This window comes from Lepisma saccharinum, chromosome 2 (genome assembly GCF_977018435.1).
Source record: "Lepisma saccharinum chromosome 2, izLepSacc3.1, whole genome shotgun sequence".
Taxonomy (NCBI): Eukaryota; Metazoa; Arthropoda; class Insecta; order Zygentoma; family Lepismatidae; genus Lepisma; species Lepisma saccharinum.
Window position 1 is genome coordinate 89368144 of NC_139230.1, and position 15779 is coordinate 89383922.

Genomic DNA, 15779 nt, shown 5'->3' on the forward strand with positions numbered 1-15779 from the left:
TGTAGCAGCTCTTCAAGCCAAATTTAAGACCCAGGCCACCAATTCTGAGCAATTGAAACAACAATTGGAGGAACAAATAAATAATGTCCAGGCACAGCTCCAAACAATTGTCAAAAGCATAAAATCACAAGAAGATTTTGATCTAGTGATTTCCACTCTAAAAGAACAGATTCAGTCACTCCAAATACCTAATCTGGACCCTCTGCACAATGCCATAGCCGAGGTTAAAGAAAAAATTGAGACACTTGAAAATTTTATGAACAATTTGCCATCTTCTGATGCTTTGAATGCAATAACTCGGAGTGTAGCAAACATCAAGCTGCAACTTGAAACATATGAAGATTTTTGGAAAAATTCAAAGTTCCATAACCCATCTTGAAGGTACAATAGCAGCAGTGCAAAGTGATTTGACAAATGTACTAGAATCCCGATTGCCTGGAATTGTAGATACCCTTGTCAGTGTCCAGCAACAGATTACAAAACTTGAAAACCTCAACACTGAATCTGAGCTATCTCATTTTCATCACTTGATCGATGATATCCAAACAAAACTTGAAATTTTACAACAATCCACACCCTCTCAGGCAGATATAGCCCTGCTCCAAAATGCTATGCAAAATGTGGCTGATGCTTCTGAATTAAACAATGTAAAATTGGCACTTGAATTTTTGCAAAATACAGTATCAAATCTTCCTACATCACAGGAACTTAAAAATATTAAGAGAGCTGTGAATCGCATATTGAAATCAGAAGATGTCAAGAATATCCAGGCAGAGATCAAACATCTTACTCAGACAGTGGCCACTCTACCAACCAATCAACATATTAATGAACTGCATGCCCTGTTTGAGGATATCAGAAGACAGGTCCATGATCTTACTGCTCAAAATTCAAAATTGGCAGTTGTTGAAAATTTGCAACAAATTGTAGCTAATATCAAGCAACAGCTAGGGACCATGGAATCCAATCAAGCAAATGCCCTGTCTGTTTTTGCCACCCAGCTTCAAGAAATTGTGCAACAATACAAGAAACTTGTTGTGGACATAAAAATCAAGCCAGGCCATGATGATGTTGTTAGGACCATCAATGAGTACCTTGAATCTGTAACAAGCAGAATGCTTACAGCAGAAAAAGAAATAACGGGCATAATCGAGAATCCAAAACATACAGTAATTCTTGAATTGTACAGCATCCCCAACAAAGAATATGATTCACCATTTACACCAGGTGGCAAAATATATATGCTGTCCCCTGCACAATTTTATTACCAGTTTTTTGTTGGGGGCACACTTAGACCAATCAAGATCAAATATTGGCTACAACCACAGGCACATCACTACCCTACCTTATCAATAACAAATGCTGATAACAAAGTAAAAATCACCAGTGTAGAGTTAGAGGATTTTACAGATCCCGATACATTAGAAACAGCCTATACTGAAGATGATGGCTCTCTGGAATTTAAAATACAAATAGGGGACAAATTATATTTAGAAAATCCTGTAGTATCAGCTGCTGAACACCCCATAGTTGCAATATTCTTGTTTACATATTATGTCTAGACAAATTATTGTTGATGAATTACACAGACAGGCCAGACATAATTATAAGAGACTGCCAGTAGTCACAAAGGGCATAGATGATTTATGGCAGAGCGACTTGATTGAATTGGCAAGTGGACAGTTGAAAAACTTAGACAAAATCAACAGGGGCTACAAGTATCTACTCACTGTCATAGACACATTTTCAAAATTTGCCTGGGCTGTGCCACTCAAATCCAAGACTGGAAAATGTGTTACAGAATCCTTCAGGACAATCATCAATCAGAGTGGAAGATCCCCGCGCTATTTGCAAACAGATAATGGCAAAGAATTTTATAATTCAGTGTTTCAACAATTTATTAAAAGCCAGGCAATAAAACATTACTCGAGTTACAGTGATCTCAAAGCCTCAATTGTAGAGAGATTCAACAGAACCCTAAAAAATCTTATGTATAAACAATTTACCCTGCAAGGTAATTATAAATGGATTAATATTCTTCCAGAACTTCTACATAAATATAACAACTCGGTCCATTCTACAATCAACATGAAACCCTCTGAAGTAACTTCATCTGATGAGCAAAAATTGATCAGCACTGTTTATTATCCTAGATACCAGCCAACAATAAGAAGGGCCAAATACAAGGTGGGTGATCAAGTAAGAATCAGCAAATATAAGCACTTATTCAAGAGAGGCTTTACAAGAAACTGGAGCACTGAATTATTTACAGTGGTTCAAGTTAAACCTGGGACCCTTAACACATATATAATAAAAGATCATCGAGGAGAAATTCTCAAAGGCCGATTCTATGAAGAAGAGCTCAGCAAAACTAAACAGCCTGACACATATCTCATAGAAAAAATCATCCGCAGAAAAGGCAACAAGTTATTTGTCAAATGGCTGGGTCATCCGGAAAACAGCTGGATCGATGCAGACAAAATAATAATATGAACACCTGGGATGTTATAAAAAGGCTGCCAGAACCTGAACAGCAGAATAAGAGAAATGGCAAATTGCTGCCTGAAAATATTAGGTGTCTTATTGTTGGGCCATCTGCTTGTGGTAAAACTACACTAATGGTTGATAATTTTTTATTGGCACCCAACTGGTTAGACTGGAAAAACAGGCACTTGTATATCTTCTCTAAGAGCTTGGAACAATTAAAATATCAGCAGCTGATGAAGCTATATGATGGATTGGATATAGCCACTTTTGAACCAGATGTTAAGCCACTTCATGAATGTTTCGATAATTCTGTTGTTGTGTTTGATGACATTATACTGGATAATCAAAACAAGGTTAGAAATTTCTTTACACAGGGCCGACACAAAAACATTGATTGCTTCTACCTGGCACAGACTTTTTCTAAAATACCGAAGCAACTGATCCGAGACAACAGCAATTTTATATGTGTGTTTCATCAAGATCATACCAACCTCAAACACATACATGATGAATATGTAGGTGGGGACTTGAGCTACAATGACTTTTCCAAGTTTTGCAGTAGGTGCTGGAACCAAGACAGTTATGGGTTTGTCACAATTGATATGACAAGAACACCTAATACTGGCAAATACAGAAATAAAATCAACGATTTTCTAGACGTTGAGACGTATATAAATAACCATGAAAAGGCCAATTATTGATGATCTTAAGTTAAGAGATTATCTTGTAAAAAGATTTAAGGGATGGAAATCAGAGAACCGTGGAATTTATGAAAAACACAAACAAACAGAACAGCCTGTAATTGATGCTATTAATAATTTAGGTAAGAATATCAAAACTGTTACAGAGCAAAATCAAGATTTGATCACGGAGCTTGTACCTGTAGCTGCTAGGAACATTTTAGATTATCCATTCACCCCACTTTCCAGTATTCATACACCTAGTCCTGTTGCTCCTAGAAGAATTGAAGCTACACAGGATCCTATTGAATTGGGTCTTCTTGCTCAAAAATATTTAACCACACCTAAAGACAATAAAGATGAGGTGTTTGGCTTATATGCTGACACAGAGCTTGATGGCAGTATCATACATAGAATTTTCAATTTCCGAGTAACTTTTATGGGGGATGATATAATTGTATATTCAGAATCTCATCTTGGACAAAGAGGTGGTTTTGTTAAGTACCCCGGCACACCTGGATTGTGGGAACTGATGACTAGGAAAAGGCCTGGCAGCTATACAGATCAAGATTATGAACATTACAAAGAAATATTAATAAAATCAGATGCTCTATACCAGAACAATGATCCCACACAAAAAAGAGTCAAGTCTAGCAGTGGGGCAAAATACAACAATTTAATCAAGCCCATATGGTCACAGATCAAGACTGGTAGTGGAATCAAACAATACAACACCCTGCCTAAAGAATTTGTGTGGGTTGATGATGTCAGGAAACTTGTAGACAGGTTATTGGTGATAGCTGGGGAGGAAAATGCTGGCAACCACAATTTTTACAATGAAAAAGTTGGAATTATGGACATGATAAGCACAAAATTGTCTAATTTTATAGTGAATGACACTAAGGGGATTGGATATCTCATAAAAATTATTAATACTCTACCACCTAAATTTTGGAATGTTTCTGAGGGTCGGGGCTTGGTTAATGACATTATAAACAAGCTGCCATTTGAACTACACATTCCAGGCTATCAGTATTGTGGTCCAGGCACAAAATTGGACCATAGATTAAACAGAGGGGATCCTGGTGTTAATCCCCTAGATGCTGCTTGTAGAGACCATGACATAGCATACAACACACATTCTGATCTTGACAAGAGACATGTTGCAGACAAGAAATTAGAAGAGGTTGCATTTGGTAGATTTGTAAGCAAAGATGCTTCTTTGAGTGAAAAAATAGCAGCATTGGGAACCACCATAGCTATGAGCACCAAACAAAAACTGGGGTGGGGGTTGTGAATATGTATATAATAAACCTAGAATGAAGGCCAAGGGTGTTATGTATCAAATACCTTATGCAGGTCTCAAATCTCTTAAAACTATTGATAGTCTCATGACCAAAAAGCAGCGGAAGAAAAAAAATTCTTGTCTTGCAAAGGGCCATGGTATGAAATTGTTGCTTAGCACACCCCAATTAAAAAAATTACAGCAATCTAGAAAAAAATCACATGTGGGGGGTTTCATATTTACCATCCCTGCCATCTTAGCAGCTCTCGGGGCTGTAGGGAGCTTGGCTGGGGGATCAGCTGCCATAGCAAAAACAGTAATAGATGCCAAGAAGAATAAGGCAGAATTAGATGAGCAGAAGCGCCATAACCTGGCCATGGAGAAAAAAGGCAAAGGTATTAAGAGAGCCATGAATAAGTTTAAAAAAAACAAGAGCCGCTTACAAACCAAGATATTGAAGCTTTAATCAAGCCACTTGGCATCAAACATTTTAGGGGTGTGTACATGTCTGATTCTTTGCCAGAGCAACCACTCAACAAAGAGTGCGGCATTGTTAATTTGGATAAGTACAAAAATCAGGGCACTCACTGGATTTGTTATCTTAAATATTTAAAAGATGAGGCATTTGTGTTTGATTCATTTGGAGGTGTTCCACCTGAAAATTTAGTAAAATATCTAAATTCAGCTAATCTTTATTACAATAATGCCCGTGTTCAAAACTTCAGAGATGTTAATTGCGGACATTTGTGTTTATCTGTTCTCAGATATATGTCTCAAATAAATAAACCATCAATTGAAAATTTTCAAAAGGCCTTGTGGTATCTGAAACATCATGGGGGTATTCCATCTCACCAGCCAAAATTCAATATTGAAACTCAAATTGCATGATGACATAGTGTACCCCAAAACAATAGCTCTCAGAGCATTTTACGGCATGTACTTGATACCTAATATTACACGCCACAACAACACAATTGCAGTAGGGGATCAAAAAATTGTCATCACTCCAGGGCAATATAATCTGTCCACTCTAAATGCTCAGTTACCCAGAGGTGTAGTGTTAAGTCAAAATTCTGTCACTCACAGAGTAGAGATTGTATCTGCTACAGAAACAGTGGATCTGGGTACTATAGGAGAGCTGTTAGGCTTTGAGAACAACACAAAACTTGAACCGGCCATCAAACACACTGCTATGAATATACCTAAATTCTTAGCCATAGAGACTCTGAATATTCACTGTAATGTGGCCGAGGGTATGATCACCAAATCAAATGGTATAGGCACTCACAAACTAACTGGCATCATTGCAACATTCAAACCTAATTCCGAATTCATGGAGCCCATCATCTACAATCCATCCCCAACATTATATTTTCCTGTGTGCCATAATAGAATAGATTACATTGAATTGATGGTCACTAATGAAAAAGAAGAATTAGTTGATTTTGCTGGAGCCACAACAACTGCAATCATAGAGATTAATATTTAAATAAAAATACATACAATGGAAAATATTGAGAGTTATGAGCTACAATCATTCCCCCCAAACAGGAGGACATTTGCAAATTTAAATCAACCCAACACAGAGATTGAGGTTGATCTTGATGTAGGGGATGGCTTTATACACCCCCACAGAGCAGATCTATACATCAAATTTGATGTTGTAAAGCTCGATGGAACAGATTATCCGGCAAATTCAAACATAAGATTGGTAGACAATTTTGTGCCGCATCTGTTCTCTGAAATTGAGATCAGAAAGCATGGCGTTGTTATAAACAGAATAGATTATCCCGGCATTACCTCCACAGCTTTGGCCACATTAAAATTATCCAAAACCGAGGCTTCATACTACAAAATAGGCGGATTTGAGGCTGGTGATAAGATATTAACCAAGAGCCACACAGTGCTGTTCCCGATGCGCCTATTGCCAGGATTCTTCTCGGATTACAAAGAAATTATGTGGAAGGGTGGTTTAAGAATCACATTTAGAAGAGCTGCAAATGATAACAATGCTTTGATGAGGTACAGTGCAATAAACTCTACAGGGGAAGCTTTGCCTAATACCCTACCTGATGAAGGCAAATGCATTATTCAGACTATGGAGCTAAGAATCCCGGTTGTTGAATATGAGGCCAGTTATGCTCTTAAATACAAAGCTGATATCCTAAAAAATCCACAGATTCCTCTGCAATTTTACACATATCAATGCGTACAGAAGCCCGCATCTGGTACATATTATGAGTTTGATGCCACAAATTCATTCTCCAGCATACAATACGACATGCCTGATTTTGTGGTGGTACTGTTTCAGACTGGGAGACACAACAATCAGGAAAAAAATTCAAGTAAATTTGATAGCTGCAACATCAAGAACATATATCTTAAAAATGGCAGAAATGAGGTATTTCCTAGAGAAAATTACAATTTAGACATGTCCAAGGATGATTTTCTTAAATTATATGAGGCATTTTCGGCTTTCAAAAGGGTCACTACAGGCAATACTGACATGTATTACACTCCAGATGAATTCAAAGCACGGAGACCCATGTTTGTAATCAACACTTCAAAAAGGAAACAAGTTGTGGTGAATGACAGGACAAACATTAAAATTATCTGTGAATTCCACGAGGCTTTACCCGATGACACCATATGTACTGTTATTCTCATAGGTGAAAAATCATATGTTTATGAGAGAGTCACGGAGCAATTCTAGAAGATTTACATTGTTTTAATATTAGATAAACAAATTAAAGCTGGTGCCCAATTGAACTTAAACCAGAAGTAAATATGTATGTGTGTGTATGTGTGTGTGGCATACTTTTAAGTGTGGGCAACAAAAGGGGCATATTTTTAACAAATTTATGGACAACAATCTCTCAGAAGTGCCTTTTGTAAGTATAGACAAATCAATCTGAGGGGCTTCATACTTTCTGAAAAATTCCCGAGGGCATTTTTACAAAAATCTGGGATTAGAGGAGGGTTCCACACTTGAGCAAAAAGCTCATTTGGGCATGTTGAGCTAGTTTTAAGTATAGCAAATCTGCTTGAGGGGGGGTTCATACTTTCGTGGGTTTATAGTACAGTCAACCCCACTACTCAGCTTCGAGTTTGGTGTCGTTCTCGAAACCTAAAAGTTCTCCCATGGTGCCCAGGTCCACGGTCTCCGTAGCGGATAGGATTTCCACTCTGTGCGTGACCGAATTTTGAGAAAGGTACGTGCCTTTGGGTAATTGAGCTTGCAAAGTGGAAAGATTGTATTGTCCTGGCGTGACGACGATGTGTTCGCTTCCGACGCTAATTTTGTTGTTGTGCTGCGTAACATTAGGTATGAGGTACATGCTGTAGAATGCACGCAGAGCCACGGATTTAGGATAGACGATGTCGTCGTGCAGCGTGAGTTTCAAGATTGAAGATTCGCTCGTGAGATGGAACACGCCCATCCTAGTGATGCTGTTTGAGGTTCCACAATGCTTTCTGGAAATCCTCGATCGTAGGGTTATTTATTTTAGAGAGAAACGTGAGTACGGAAAGGCAGAGATGGCCGCAGTTCACGTCTCCGAAATTTTGAATGCGTTCGTCGTTGTAGTATATAGAGGTTTTGTTCGTTTTCAGATAATGAATTAAATTTGTAGGTGGAACACCTCCGAAAGAATCGAAAACGAATGCTTTATCATCATTTTTGTGGTAACATATCCAATGCGTGCCTGGATTTTTTTGATTGTCCAAGTTGACTACTCCGCATTCTCTTCATTTAACGCTTGAAGGTAACGAGTCGGACATGAAAACTCCTCTGAAGTGTTTGATTTGTAACGGTTCGATCAGAGATTCAATGTCTCGGTTGGTGAGTGCTTCTGTTTCTTTTTTTTAAACTTCTTCATCACGCCTTTTCCTCCTTTCTTCTCCATGGCCAGGTTGTGACGTTTCTGTTCTTCCAACTCGGCCTTGTTCTTCTTCGAGTCGATGACGGTTTTCGCGATGGCGGCACTTCCACCGGCCAAACTTCCCACGGCCCCCAATGCTGCCAGGATGGCCGGGATGCTGAATATGAAACCTCCGATCTTTTGCTGTTTCCGCGAACGCTGCAATATTTTCAATTGAGGTGTGCTGAGAAGTAATTTCATTCCGTGTCCTTTCGACAAGCAAGAACGTTTCTTCTCGCGTTGTTTCTTGGTGAGTAACCCATCGAGGGTACATAGATTTTTAAGATTGGAGTATGGTATCTGGTACACAACACCCTTGGGCTTCATGTTGATGCTCTATGTGTTATTTTCAGGGTATGTTATTTATATATATATTCTGAGATTTTTTCTTGTGTAGTTTTTTTACGGTATGTTATTTATATATTTTCAAGGCCTCGCAGTCGTTACACAAATTCTATTACGTGCTTCGTTTTCTTGCCAAGAAGTTCCTTTGTCCCCTTGTACACGATTCGAGTTTTGTTCTCGATTAAAATAGATAGCTTCTCGTCGGATAACATGTTAGCGTATCGATCTGGTAAAAATAGACTGTATTGTGCGTTGAGCAACAGGCGTACCTTGGGACCATACTGGGTAGAAACGATTGAACCGGAAGTTATCGTGTAAGGTTTGTCGACTTCCAATTCCTGAATTTTTACATACTCGACTGACAAATTTAGCATTTGTTTTAATGCTTGGAGATCGCTCATTTTTTCAGTTGTCAGAGTGTTAGAGAGAAATTTAATTGCTTTTTTTCACGATGTGTGTTATTTATATATACACCGAAGATTATTTTTTTACGATGTGTGTTATTTATATATCAAGTTTTTTTTTTACGGTATGTTATTTATATACCCCACCCCAATTTTTGTTTCGTGTTCATGGCGATGGTGGTACCCAGTGCGGCGACCCGTTCACCCAGCGATGCGTCTCTGCTCACGAACCTTTCGAAAGCTGCATGTTCCAATTTTTTGTCTGCTTCGTGACGTGCGTCCAGATCCGTCTGCGTGGTGTTGTAGGCGATGTCGTGATCTTTGCATGCTGCGTCCAACGGATTCACACCCTTGTCTCCTCTCTCCAATCTTTTCTCGAGTTTGGTACCCGGTCCGCAGTACTGGTAGCCAGGTAGATGCATCTCGAAAGGTAACTTGTTGATGATGTCGTTCACGAGTCCTTTTCCTTCGGCCACGTTCCAAAATTTCGGAGGCAGCGTGTTGATGATTTTGATCAGGTAACCTATGCCCTTGTCGTCGTTCACGATGAAGTTGGAAAGTTTCGTGCTGATCATGTCCACGATGCCAACCTTCTCGTTGTAGAAATTACGATTGCCTGCATTCTCTTCGCCGGCTATCACCAACAATCGGTCCACGAGTTTCCTAACGTCGTCCACCCAAACGAATTCTTTGGGTAACGTGTTGTAGCGTTTGACGCCGCTGCCTGTTTTGACCTGGTTCCAAATCGGTTTGATGAGATTCCTGTACTTCTCGCCGCTGCTCGATTTCACCCTATTCTGCGAGGCGTCGTTGTTCTGGTACAAGGCATCCGTCATGATCAGAATTTCCTTGTAACTTTGGTAATCTTCGTCGGTGTAATCTTTCGGCTGCTTTTTGGCGACGAGTTCCCACAGTCCCACCGTGCCGGGATACCTGTTCCAACTATCCTTGTCGCCTAAATTGACTTTAATGTCGTTGCCTTCGAAGGTCACCTTCGATTTCCCAATCTTCCACACCACACCGCCGCCTTCGCTGGTTTCCATGCTGGGATACAATCCGAACACTTCATCCTTGTCGAATTTCCCCGTGCTCAGGTAGTCTCGTGCCAAAGGTCCCAACTCGATTTTATCCGAAGACGTGCTACCAATGGCTCGACGTCGTGCCGGTGCATCCTTCAGTTCGAACGGTGTCGAAGGAATGCTCGAAATAGGCGTGGGTACGGCGTAACTTTTAGCTGCGAGCGTTACGAGTTCATTGATCAAATTTTTATTTTGTTCCGTGACACTTTTAATTTCTTTACCTAGACCGCTGATGGCATCGATCACGGGTTGATCCTGACGTTTCTTCTCTTCGTAGAATCCGCGATTCTCGGATTTCCAACCTTTGAAGCGTTTCGCGAGGTAATCGCGGAGCTTGAGATTTTCGTCTTCGATTTTTCGTTTCGTCATAACGTTATTTATATACGTCGTTTCTCACAACGTTGCAACGTTTAGAAAGTCGTTGATTTTGTTTCTGTATTTTCCTTCGTTGGGTTTCCTCGTCATGTCGATTGTCGCGAATCCGAAATCGTCACCGTTCCAGCAAGTAGAGCAGCAGCCTTCCGAAAATTGATTGTAGTTCATGTCTCCGCCTACGTAGTCATCGTACGCGTGCTTGAGGTTGGTGTGATCTTCACGAAACAAACATATGAAATTAGCGTTGTCGCGCACTAACTGTTTTGGAATTTTGGAAAACGTTTGAGCTAGGTAAAAACAATCCATTCCTTTGTGACGACCTTGCGTGAAAAAGTTGCGAATTTCATTTTGATTTTCCAGGATGGCGTCGTCGAACACAACGACTGAATTTTCACGACAATCGTCGAGTGGTTTTATTTCCGAGGCGAACGTTGCAATGTCCAGACCATCGTACAGTTTCATCAGCTGCTGGTATTTGGATTGCTCCAAACTTTTCGAGAACACGTACAGGTGCCTGTTCTTCCAATCTAACCAATTCGGTGCGAGGAGAAAATTGTCCACGAGCAGTGTCGTTTTCCCACACCCCGAAGGACCTACGATCAGACAGCGGATGCTGTCGGGAAGCAACTTGCCGTTCTTTTTCTTCGTTTGACTTTCCGGATCCGGTAGACGCTTCACCACGTTCCACGTACTCACAAGATCACTTCGTCCGCGTCGATCCAACTCTTTTCCGGAAGTCCCAGCCATTTGACAAACAGTTTGTCACTTTTCCTACGCAATACTTTCTCGATGAGGTACGTGTCGGGGTGTTTCGTTTTAGAGAGTTCCTCTTCGTAAAATCTTCCTTTCAAAATCTCGCCGCCACTATCTTTTATTATATACGTGTGTCGGTTTCCAGGTAAAACTCGAACCACGGTAAAGAGTTCCGTGCTCCAATTTTTTGTGAATCCCTTCTCGAAGGTGCGTTTGAATTTGCTGATCCTCACCTGGTCTCCAATTTTGTATTTAGCTTTTTTTGTCGTGGGTGTGTACTTTGGACAGTAAACGGTAGAAATTAAACGCTGCTCGTCGGACTTGGTAACGTCGGCTGGCTTCATGCCTATCGTTCTGTGTACCGTATCATTATAGGTGTCGACGAGTTCCGGCAGGATGTCGACCCATTTGTAATTTCCTCGAAGCGTGAATCGTTTCCACATGTGTGTTTTCAAGGTTCGATTGAATCTTTCCACGATGCTGGCTTTGATGTGACTGAAGGTCGAATAATGTCGAATCTTGTGTTTTTGAATAAACTTTTGGAATACAGCGTTGTAAAATTCTTTACCGTTGTCTGTTTGCAGAAACCGTGGTCGTCTGCCGCCGCTTTTGCGAAAAATTAATTTGAATGCTTCCGTGACGCATGTTCCCGTTTTCGCCTTCAAAGGTAGAGCCCATGCGAATTTCGAAAACGTGTCTATGACGGTGAGGAGGTACTTGTTGCCCTTGTTCCATTTATGTATGTTTTTCAAATTGCCGCTACTCATCTCCACGAGGTCGCTTTGCCAGAGGTCGTCGATGCCCTTGGTTACCACAGCCAAACGTTCGTAGTTACGGCGTGCAGGTTTATGCAATTCTTCGACGATGGCTTGCCTAGACATTTTTTTAGAGATTACGTTTCAAGAGAAGCACAAGCGTGATGGGATTCAAAGAGGGTGGCACTTCGCTCGTGTTTTGAATGATTAGCTTATCGCCGGCACTCACGTCGAAAACGGTGAGATCTTCGTCTTCGTGTATTTCATATATGTTGCGCGTTTCGTTCCAACGTGCCAGAGGAATGTTTCCTGCTTTCTGGACACCACGATTCGATATCAAAGTCATGGTGGGAACGCTAGCTTTTCTACCGTGAGACCAGTACGAAAATTCGTTTATCTGAATCGTGCCATCGAGGAGAAACTTGTAGTACGGATGATAAGGATGCAACATGTACAGTTTGTTACCTTCGACGAACGTGGAGATTCTCTGTTGATTGGGTACGCTATTGATTTCGATGGCTTGCAGAGAATGCAGTTTAGCAAATTTAGTGTCGACACCGAGCAGATTACTGTGAACTTGTCCGAGTTTATTTTCGATGGGCAGCAAATGCTCGACTATGGTATCTGTTACGGCAGAAAACGACGGTTTGATTTTCACTTCCACGTTCAACTGCTTGTAGTTTTCGTTGAGTTCTTGCAACTTGGCACCGAAAGAAGCCAGCGTCGATTCCTGCGTGGATTCCAACACTCCGACTTGATCTCTGATGTTGACGACAATATTCTGAAGGTTCTCGACTTGATTCAATTTCGAGCTCTTCTCGGTAAGATCGTTCACGATGCTTCGCATCTCTGTAAACTGCGTGTGAAGGTCGGCGACGCTCTGCGAAGTGGGCAGCGTCGACACCAGCGAACTAATTTCGTCTCGAATCTGTTCCACGTTCGCCGTTTCCGTTTCCAGTCGTTTCAGCATACGTAATATGTTTGTTTTCAAAGCGTGCAATTCTTTGGAGGTGGGGAGATTGGCCACCCTACTCTCGAGATCGCTCAATGAATTTTTGATGTCGCTCGAATCGGATAGTGCCGTCACCGCCGTTTTCAATTTTTCCAAATCTTCGCTCGAAGGCACGCTCGTCCGTAACGATTCCAAGTCACCCTGTATGTTGTCGAGTACGTGATGAAAATGAGCGAGATTCGTTTCGACGTTCAAATTTTCTAAATATTCGATCTTCTGCTGAACCGTGCTCAACGTGTCTTGAATGCTCGTCAACGCTCCCGCTTCGGCGTAAATATTTTTAATTTCTTCGTTGATCAATTCCAAGGACGCCTGAAGCGTAGCGATGGTGGTTTGAATGTGTTCGAAATCTTGATAGGCCTCCAATTGAATTTTTATGTTCGCGACGCTTTTACCGATGACCTGCAGTTCGTCCGACGATGGTAGGTTCGTCATTGTATCTTCCAAAGTCTGCAACTTGGATTTAATTTCTTCCAACGTGCTGGTGAATTCTTCTTGTAATTTGGAAACAACGACGTGCAAGCGTTCTGCGTCTATATCGTTCACAACGGTTTGAAGTTCAGAGAAATTCTTTTCGATTGCGGAAGTTCGTTCTTCGATTTCGAGTTTCAATTTTTCCAAATCTTCATTTTTCGATTGAAATTGCTGTAATTTGGCCAAATCATTTTGAAGCGAATCCACGCTCAACTGTATATTTTGAACGCTATCGTAAGAAGGTACGTCTACATAATTTTTTATCAGCGTCTTCAGTTCGGAATCGATTTTCAGAATGGGGTCGAGACATTGCGTTTGGAGCGTAGCGATTTCCGACTCTAAACTTTTGTTTAAGGTTTCCTGCAAAGCGATCAAATCGGTCCTCAACTTCTTAACTCGAATGTCCAACATGAGAATCTCTTCTGCATGGTCTACACGCTTGGTGTTGCCGAAAATGTCGTTAGGCATTTTTGGTTAACGGTTACTTATAATAGGATAGACGATTCGTAATTCTACGAAGAGAGGAATAAGTTTGTCGTAATCTCCGAGGAGTTCCATGTAAAGATAATCTCCTGCAGACACATCGTACGTAATGTTAGAAAGCATCTTGTCGTGCTTGATTCGAAAAATGTTCTTGCCGGTAGAAATTTTGATTTCGCCTGCGTTTTCCGGATTCACGGTGATTTGAAGTTTCCCGTCGATCGGAATTTCGTAGAAATGTAAATTGTTATTAAAAACATAAAACATCTTGCCCACATCGTCATTCAGTTTCGTCCAAATGCTGTTGAGGTGAATGATCAACAGACCGTTGAGTTTAGGTAACACGGAAGGTAAGACTTCATGATCTGGTATGGTTTCCATAATGATCTGTTTTTTGAAACCGAACAAATTCATAGGCATGCTGGTTATTTAAGAACACGGTCAAAGTTTTTTTGTAATGACAGTCAAAATGTTTTTTTTTGTTTTGTTTTGTTTTTATGAATCTTCTGTTGAAGATGGACATATGTTGCAGGTTTTGCTTTCTGCTAAGCGATAGTGCCCCCACGGCAATGTGTGAATACCACACTCGAGGACGCACCTCTTATCGTCGTTGGGATCCAGCGCAATTTTTCTAACTTTATTTGTGGTCAACACATGGTCGACGCTCTGGATGCGCTGTTCTGCTCTTAGAACCGACGACCTGGTCTTGAGGCAATCGACGAAATCCTCGAATGTGAGATGCTCCCGAACCACCTGTCTGCCGACACCCTTGGCCTTCTTGGTAACGCTGCCCTCGGCTTTGATGGCATAGGCCTTGGCGCGAGGACCTGCAAACTCGAGAATTACATCACCGTCCTTCTCGTCTTTGAGTTTGCCAGGCACCTTCTTGTTGCGGGGCAGGATACCGTACTTGTTTTGCTGGGCATAGCCCGAGGTGTCGAAAAGGTTAGCCAAAGATGGAACTGTGGCTATATCCCCGTACGCGTCGTCCGTGCGAACGTGGTACACCAAGCTGTCCGTGTCCGTGTAGAGTAGGCTAATATTGTCGTTATAGTGCTGGCGTAGTATCCCATAATATGTTTGAAACATGTGCAGCTTGCTCAGGTCTAATACTGAGGCGCCAACATAAATTGGCTTGTTGAGCTTCACCTCGCTCTTCCTCATATGCACCAGAGCAAGCTGTTCGTTATAAATGGTCCTCGATTTGAATAACGGGTTTGCTACGAGCCTGCGACATTGTGCTTTGTTTGATATTAGCCTCACATCTACACGATTCCGTACATTCTCCATGGTTTTCCCGAACACCGCATTGTTCATAAGCTTGAAGAAATCCTTATCGAGCTCGGACGTGGCTGCGGTGCGGTGTTTGGTGTTGACTTCAATATATGGACGCAACCACGGAGAATGCTCGAACTTGAGGATGCGGTGAACTGCGTGGACCGCGACCCCTCGCTGCATCAACCACCGGAGATTCTGGTAGTGTAGGACGTAATTCTTCTTGGGCTCGAAATCCATGACGAGCTTCTTCTGGTTGGAATCGGGTGGACACTTGAACTCGGGTGCAGGGGGAAGATCGCTGAACAAATCCTGCAGCTTCTCGGAGAACTCAAGGTCCACCTCGGCGAAGAACCCATGTTCCGAATCGTCGAAGCTTTCGATGTCGAAGTTGGAAGGGTCAGCCCACTCGAAGCCTCTAAAAGGGAGTGGCTGCATCATGGAGTGTCCGTAGA